Raw genomic sequence first — 8,854 nt, 5'->3', positions numbered from 1 at the left:
TTTTTTGTTGTTCCAGGGATCAAAATCGGGCCCTTGCTCTTGCGAGGCAGGCGGTGGAACCACTGAGCCAAATCCCTGGCCCAGAGGTATTTGTTTTGGAATTAAAGGAAAGTTTAAATCCTCATTATCACTTATGGAAACTCATTTCACCTTCCCAGGCCTCAGTTTCCTCATCAGAAAAACAAATCTCCAGTTTCAAAAATGCACAAGTGGAAATGGTCTGCTATTTTTATGCACTGAGTTTGAAAGAAGTTGAATAAGAAGGCTTCTGGAAAAAGCAAAATAGGTTACTATCATGTCTCCCAAATGACATGATAATAGATTTATACATAAAGTTTAATGGTGGAAATTAAGTTAAAATAATATAGCAATAAGTTGCTCAAAAACCATTTTGTGAGGAAACTATATGTATACAATTATAGACAAAGTTATAAAGTGCCTGGTATTTAAAAAAAAAAAAATATATATATAGAATACAACAATCACTACAGCATCAGGGAGTCTAGTGGGAGCCAACCTATGATTTACAGTATCTGTAAGTTTTTAAAAAATCTGTCTAAAATTGCACAATTTTCTTTTTCTTTCATTTTAACTGCTAAATAAACAGTATGAAAAGTTGATTTCACAATTCTTTGTCATCAAGCATACAGAATTTTTAAGTTGCTGGCTTAATATAGCCCTTATAAAATAACTCATTTTAGGTTTCCTGCTGGCAATGTCATACAGCTAGGGATAATGGAATCAATATTATTATATATAAATCATGAATATCTTAACTTTAATGTTTTTACAATCACTTTGGTCAAATCTATGATTTACATACAATTTTTAAAAACTCCAATAAAAACTTATCTTCATTTTTCCAAGTTAAGTTATAGGAACCTATTTTAGCCTCATAAATTGGATATACAGTACTTTTTAGCAAGGCTCTTAGCTCTCTCCTACTATCCTGTATACTTAACAGAATAATGTTCAAAAATACTTAGTTTCTTCAGTTACCAGTGACGCCATCAGCTTGGTGTATAATCTAATGAGTGTATACTTTATATAACTTTTTAATCTACATGTGATTTTGTAGTTTTAATTTTGAAGCTCTTTCAAAAAGCTCGAAGTTCTTTTGTTATTTTAAGCCTAAAATAAAGGGTCTTATCACTGAGCTACATCCCCAGCCTACACACCCATATATTTAAGTTTGAATAGGACTCTTTTAAAGAGGTATGCCCCATTTCTGATGAGCTCCTAAAACACAGAAAGCTGTTAAATATACTTTGGGCAATGACATGCCCTGCTGATGGCCCAAGAAATTCAAGCCAGACAAGATTCTACCCCACTTACAACAAACCACATTCCAGTTCATTTCCCTCTACACCTGCTATCTTCCTCCATATCACACATATGCGCTTCAGAATTCAAACTTAAGCCAGTCATTTTCTGAGGCCTGCTCTATCAGTTTCAGTTTTATTAGCATCTCTCTCTCCCTGAATTTTGGGTTTCTAATAATGTGTAATCATGTTGGGTCTCAGTTTCATTTTACATTTTCCCCAAACACACTTCCAAATCTAAGTGTCATGAGAACCCTGCTAATAGAACAGGAGCTGCACTGACTTCCTTATTGTGGGATTCCCAGCAGCATTAGAACACAGGATGCCCCAATCCTTATACTTGTACTTAAAGATTCCATATGTATATCCTATCTTTTATCCAGTTCATGTTGAGAACAAGGCCTATTTTATTATCTCATGCCCTTTATATCACTATGATCATAGCCACAGCAGACTAAGGATGAATCCATACTTAGTATTAAAAGAAAGGGTCTCTTGAATCTAGTACCTCAGTCAAAAAAGGTAAAGATTTATAATACTGACTGCTGTTGGAAGGATCACCAGGCCCACTTAATCACATCCTATATTTCTTTAAAAATAAACAAAGAAAGAAAAAAACAGTTACATTGTTTTATCTTTTCTTAGGGTGCTAAAGTCTGTACATATGATAGAAAATCATAGTAAAAATTTTCCTTGAAAAATCTTTCCCATAGGTTTCTCCAAAACTTCACACATGGTTTTGTACATACACTGCATCTCAGTAAACAGAACTTAGTGTAAGCACGTGGGTTTGGTGGAAACCGATTTGTTTCTTTCATTTAGCACTGTGTAAAGTAACTGCATTTTTTAGAGACCATGTACTAGAAAAAGAGAGCTTTTCAAAATTTATTTTTTTCGTACTAAATGCACCTAATTGAATTAAAGGAGCATTTTTCTCAATACCGAACGTAGTATTCAGCACATGAATCAATTTTACAAATAAAAATTGCAGGCTACATGTATGACAAAAATTAGTTTTTCAATTCAGAGACTACTGCAATACATCCTTGAATGTCAGTTCTCTGTTAACACTTAGAAAATTTCCCCAAGCAACCTATCAGCTTTGCAACATCTTTTCTACAGTATGTGAATATTATTTAGTCTATAATGTATGGGCACTATTTATTCAATAGTTTGTGTGTTTATTCCTTTATACAAGAGTTGTTTGCCAAAAAAGAAACATTTAAAAAATACTTCTCTAAAATAAAAATAAAATCTAGATTCCGGGAAAATGTTTTGTTATATCTGACTACAAGTTAAGAGGTTCCATGTTTTAAAATAATAAATCTAGTTAATGCAAAAATACTACAAGAATGTAGATATCTTCCTTGCCTCTCCACCTCCACAAAATCAATTCTAATCTTAAAAAGAAATGGTTTATATAATTAACATATGACTCACAATTTCATTCCTGGGCATTTGTCCCAGGAAAGTGAAAATATATTCACACAAAAATGTCTACATGAATTTTTATAGCAATTTTATTTGTAATAGTAAAGTATCAGATATAAACCTGAAGTCCCAACTAGTGAATGATTAAACAAACTGATACTCTCATACCATGGACTACTACTCAACAAAAAAGAAACTATTGTCATACATAAGCTGAGTCTCCAGAAATCAATGCCGAGTAAAAAAAAAAGCCAATTCCCAAAAACTGTTTGCTATAATCTCATTTACATAACATTCTAGAAAAGGCAAAATTATACAAATGGAGAACTACTTGCTAAAGTGAGGTAAGGGGTGAAAAGGAGACAAGTAGGCGTGGCTATAAAGGAGCAATATGAGAAATGGCAGTGATGAAAATGCTCCCTCTCCTGATTATAGCAGTACCAATTTTCAGGTTGTGATAAGAAACTACACACTGCAAGATGTTACTATTGAGACAAACTGTGTAAAGGACTCAAGGACCTCTCTGCATTATTTTGTACTGCTGTATGTTAATCTGTAATTTTCTCAAAATACAAGTTTAATTAGATAAATGAAAAAAATATTCTAACCTAATCCATTTATTTTGTCATAGCGAGATCTAAGATTCAGAATCCATCCTGGCACTTAAAATTAAGCATAAAAACTATGAAAGCAGATAAAAGTACAAACTGGCTCGCCTAATGAGTCACAACAGTTTCTGTAAGTATCACGGGGATCTGTGAGTCTCCCCAGTTCCTGCTTAGGGGCTACTTCTGGCCAGACATACATGTTCACAGTTTACAAAACAAGGGCTGGAGGCCTCCTGTACAGAAGAATCTTTCCTTTCTTCTTCAGTTGTTGCAAAGCCCATGGCAAGGAATTTCAGTGGCGAAGTAACCAGCCATTAGTCTACCCAAAAGAAGGAACTCCAACCTTCTTTACGTAATCAACTGTTCAAACATACAGCAAATGCAGTTAGGCAACCTTCTCTTGCACAACATAGAGAATTAAAATATACATGCATATAACTTTCAAGTCTTTTTCTACCATGAATATAATGAGTTGCTTTAGAAAGTGGAAGGGGAAGTAAAAAAAATTGAGTTTTGTTATGTACACATACCAACTTCCCACAATGAATATAATAATTGTGTACTGAAAACATTGATAAAAATAAAAATTTTAAAAGTGACTTTTAAAACTGCTCTAGTGATTTTTGATCGTTCAAAGCATTATCATGATAAAAAGACTTTTAAACTCTCTTTTCAAGGACAAGTATGTATCAATCTAATAAAGACATAGAAGAGTCAACATAATTGATTTCATTTTTCCTATACTTTGATTAAAACAGAAAAAAATCAATCAAACTCTATAATAATAAAAATTTCAATGAAATTGGTGATCAAGAAGAGCTTAACCTTCTGCCTGACAACTGAGGATTTTAATTGGAAAAATACTGTATTCTATAAAGAGGCCATACAAAACATGTTTTTCCATATTCTTTATATCTAGATTGAAACAGATCTCAGGAAATTTCAGAGACTGATGGCTGAATTTAAAAGAAAAAGAAATCCATTTAGTGGTCATGGTCACTGTCACCATCAGTCCCGATTATCTTATACATCACTAATTATACTTAACTTTACCATGCTATTTTATGCCTGGGAGAAAACAAATCACTAATCAATTATATACACTAATTACAAATGCTACCTTTAGGAGGCATTTTAATAACTTAGCAATAGGGAAAAGTGTTTCCTCTAACTGCTTATATTAAAACACTGTTGATAACAAAAGGGTGAGCCAGGATGCAATGAACATTTGCAAACATTACATGTATGGTCTACAGAAACTATCAAACTGCTCACCAAAAGTGGAGGTACAATTTTACAACTGGTTGAGGTCATATGGAAAATAAAATTATATGCTAATTTGTTGCTATATTAAGTTATCACAGAAGGTCAGACGAGTCACAGTAAAATGAATTCTGAAAAAAATTAAGTAAGTAGATTGGTATGTACCATATCCGAGTAAACTATTTATCTTAGTATAAGAAAGGTTTTAAAAAGGATTTCTCCTTTCAAAAAACAAATATTTTAAACAACCCCAGGCAATGACTTGTGTATTTTATATAAAGAGATTTTCCCCTAAAAAAAATAAATAAATAAACAACTGGGCAGGGTAATTTTTTTTAAGAGGAGAAAAGAATAGCAAAGATCATACTATGAAAAAGAGAATAATTTTTCAAAAAAAAAGCTTTACTTATCTAGTATTTCTTAAATTTAATTCACATGAGTAGTTATGATCTATAAAATGAACACATGGGTTCAAACTAAATGACAGTCATGAGGTAGTACCTACATATATTTTTTTATTTTATTCCAAAATAAACAATATAGGGTTGTTTTTTTTTTAGCATAGATTTGTCTGAAGAACAGGCTGTATTTAAAAGTCTACTGAAGAAAAAATCTATTTTTTCTGAAAGATATAAGTAATTTTATGACTATCACATGGCTATATGGGTAATAAACAAAATTAATGGTTGAAGAATTTGGACTGACAGATTCACATATGATAATGACATATCCTTCATATTTCTATATTTCAAAGGTCCCTTTAAAGAAAAAGAGGAAGAATTTGAGGAGCAGGTGATAATGGAAAAACAAAATCCTATAGCATATAAAATCATAGGTGCAGTGTTTTATAAAACACTCAAGTTTATTGTAGGATACAACAAAGACAAATGACAGAGATCATCTGTGTCATACCCTTAGGCAAATTCCTGGGAAAAATATAGAACAATAATTTGGTGTTCTAGAGTCTATACTTTCTTCCATTAAAGATATATTTCCATTTTACTTCAACATTTTGAATGTCCTCCTGTAAGAGAGCTAGTACTCACAAAGAGCCATTTGAATTTTCTCTAAATCATAGCTAATTTTTATTTTCTAAAGGGATTTCACTAATGGTTTTAATGATTTTATGACTATTAGTTACCATAAAATGAGTTAGGTTTCCATGAAATATCAATTTGACATCTTGTTTAAATGTTTTTCTGCTATATATTACCAGCAGTGTTTACCCATTTCCTCTTTACCAAGTGATACAGAGATACTCAAGGATAAAATCCAAAGGATTTTATATATCCAGATCTTAAATCCATTAAAAAAGGGAAGAAAAGTCTGACAAAAATGAAGACAGGCACTGATACCTAAAAAATGAGGACTTAAGTAAATTAATCTTCATTTTCATTGAAAGCAATATGATGTCCAGAAACTGAGAGTCTACTATAAAATATGTCACATTAAACACAACAATGACCCACTTGAAATGTCTTAATATAATTATGATGTCATCTATATACCACTGTAGTTATATTTTATTATTCACTCAAAAGCAAAATATATTAAAACTGTAAAAATATTAAGTTGCATCAACATAACATCAAACAAATCAGTAGTTATTCTATGACTAAAATTAAGACTCAAAATAAGATTTAAAAAGAATTGTTAAAAAAAGGGTAAAATATTTGGTTCCTTGGTTATCACAAGTGACGCTATCCTTCTTGATGGTCTGCTTACAAAATTCTGTATTTCTACTAGCTAGCTGAAAAGAACAAGAAGCTTCTTACAACCAGCTAAAAAGAAAGTCTTTACCATGTCCCTTGAAAAAGCTCATTTTCACATTACTCAGGCTTCATTATGCTAAATCAATATTCGTTTAGTCACTGGGGTTATTGACATATTTTAAAATAAAAGTATACCCTTCAGCTACTGCACTCATTACAGGTAATTTGTCTTGTCAGAGAGCAGGGAATATTATCCTAGTCTTTCAGGGGCTGACAGCCCATGGAAATACCTCCCCATGGTTACAACTGTAAATAATTTTAAGGTAAAATATTGAAAAATCAATGACTGTTTCCTGCAATCTGTCACAAACAAATCAATCATAATCTGTACTGCTTGAGAGTATGATTTGAAGGAGATGGGAGCAGATGTAATTCTTGGCTGGAATCTCTCATTTCAAAATCACTTCACATAATGGTATCATCATTTAAACACTTAACAGTCAGTGCAACTGCCACTGCAACATCTACTTGGACAAAACCACAAGGAGGAGGAGGAGAAAATGCCATCACTATTATGTTAACAAACATTTAATTTAAATGGTTGCTGCATTAGTAAATTTCCATTCACTGGAAACAGTTTTACCTGCTCCTCTTACATTTCTAAAGTAATCAAGGCTACTTTCTGTGTTCCGATACTTAGAAAATTAGCCCAGGACTCAAATTAGATTCTCTAAAGAACATATGCCTTTCATTTTAAAGAGCTATTACAGACAATAAAATTTTGAATTAACAAAACATTTGGAATGGAGAATATCCATCACTTTATCTTATAATACATTAACTTTTGTCAAAATCATACTTTTATGACTTAAAAGGCCTAAAGTTGTCTGTTGCCCAGATGTTACATTTTATATTTTCCTTCTATTAAGACATGTTAAGTTTCAAATTTGTAATACTGAAGCATATTTTAAGATGACCAAGAAGGAATAGTCAATTTGAAAATACACTCACGTTCCAAATGAGCTATACCACAAAGCAATAAAAGCTAAAGTAATAACCCAAACATACCTAGTGTAAAAGTTGTCCAGGGTCATAATACTGGATTGTTTTACAAATGTAAACTGATTTCCAAATAATTAGTCTGATACCATTATTTTTTTCTAGACTGCATTTTATGGGTTCCTCAGCTCCTTTTACCCTTGGAATAGGAATGAATAAAAGAATATACAAATTGGTATATTTCTCCTTCCTGTTAAGATAACCAAAAACATTATAGGACTTGAAGATTAAAGAGTCTTTTTTTTCTGAAGGTCTGTGATTTTAAATACATACTAGTTTCTTTAGTGGAAAAATCACTTTTAGTTATCACATTTTTTTACCAATTGCCTAATTACATAATTAGACACCACGAATTCCTCTACTGTTTTATTAATATTCCTCCCCAGAAATAGTTAAGGGAGCAGATATTTTTTGATATACAAAAGTATATCATTTTCCTAGAATAAAAACATAAATACCATTATACAACTTAAGCCTGTATAAACATTCTTAGACAAAGTACTTAGCCTTTTATAATTTGATCTGTATTGTTACTGTGGCAACACAGCATCAAAAGATAGAAACTTTCCTGATAGGTATAAATTGAACCTAGTTTTTATTCTTCAAGACTCTTAGATTTCTACAATGCTAACAACAGGTTTTTGAAAATGAAAGAGCACACGGGTAAATTATCAAAGACATTGCCCAGAATAAAGCAGAGTCTTCCATTCCCTGTGAATCCCTGCAACAGCTGCAAAGTATGTAATGTAGCAAGCCAACCTAGAATGTGGAAAAGGAAAATATTATCCATGACCTAGGATTACACTGTAAGTGGAAAGGGACCTGTGGCTCTGAAACAGGGAAAGTACTCATGTGTGTGAGCTCTTGGGCTCCAGTACACCAGAATTCCCCAGGTTGGGCCCAGTCAAATTCTTGCCAGAGTTGTGAAACCAGGTGTCAGCCAGTAGGTCTTCCACTCAGAGTGTGGCTCTGACTGGTAGTAAATCATCCTGAAGAGAACGCATCTCTCCAAGTGAACATGACAAAGAACTGGGAAGGAAATGAGGACAGTTCAATAGCATGCTAAATGCATATACGTCAACCACAAACTACAGTGTCAGCTACTCAAACTGTGTGGGACACCAACACAGATCTAATTCTAAGAAAGAAACTATTTTAAGGGTGCTGAGTATGCCAAAGTGATATTTCTTTGCTCTCCCAATACAACCCAATGCCCTTAGAGAAGCAGGCTCAACTTAGCAAAGGAAAGTAAGGTAGTCCACAAATCCCAAATTTAAAGAAATTGCTGACTACTGAACAAAATTCTACATGCAATAAAGGCTAAAGGTTACAGAGAAAAGTATTCTTTTACAAGAGATAATATTGGGCTGGGGATTTAGCTCATTGGTTCCACAGTCTGCCTTGCAAGCTCAAGGTCCCCAGTTCGGTCCCCCATACCAAAAAAATTAAAAAAAAAAAA

The sequence above is a fragment of the Fukomys damarensis genome, unplaced genomic scaffold (assembly GCF_012274545.1).
Source record: "Fukomys damarensis isolate Sample0158 unplaced genomic scaffold, DMR_v1.0_HiC HiC_scaffold_32, whole genome shotgun sequence".
Taxonomy (NCBI): Eukaryota; Metazoa; Chordata; class Mammalia; order Rodentia; family Bathyergidae; genus Fukomys; species Fukomys damarensis.
The sequence above is the reverse complement of the archived record's forward strand: the minus strand, read 5'-3'. Positions refer to the sequence as shown.